Below are 268 nucleotides of genomic sequence, written 5' to 3'. Positions count from 1 at the left end.
GACGTGCCAGTGGTAGCAGAATTTATCGATGAGCGTCCAGTCGAAGCGAAGCTCATGGAGGAATTCCGAACAAACGCTAAATGGAAGCTTCTACGAGAGCAGAATGAAGACTCACAAAGTTCAGATGTTTCAGTACCTGCCAAATCTGTCACGAGGTGCCAGTGCCATGACTCTCCAGACAGCTCGCCACTGAGGAGACAGCAGCATGACTCCCCAGACAAATTGCCTCTGAGGCAGCAGCAGCCTGATTTCCCAGAACTATCCCCTC

Source organism: Apaloderma vittatum, unplaced genomic scaffold, assembly GCF_000703405.1.
Source record: "Apaloderma vittatum isolate BGI_N311 unplaced genomic scaffold, ASM70340v1 scaffold9401, whole genome shotgun sequence".
NCBI classification, from domain to species: Eukaryota; Metazoa; Chordata; class Aves; order Trogoniformes; family Trogonidae; genus Apaloderma; species Apaloderma vittatum.
The sequence above is the reverse complement of the archived record's forward strand: the minus strand, read 5'-3'. Positions refer to the sequence as shown.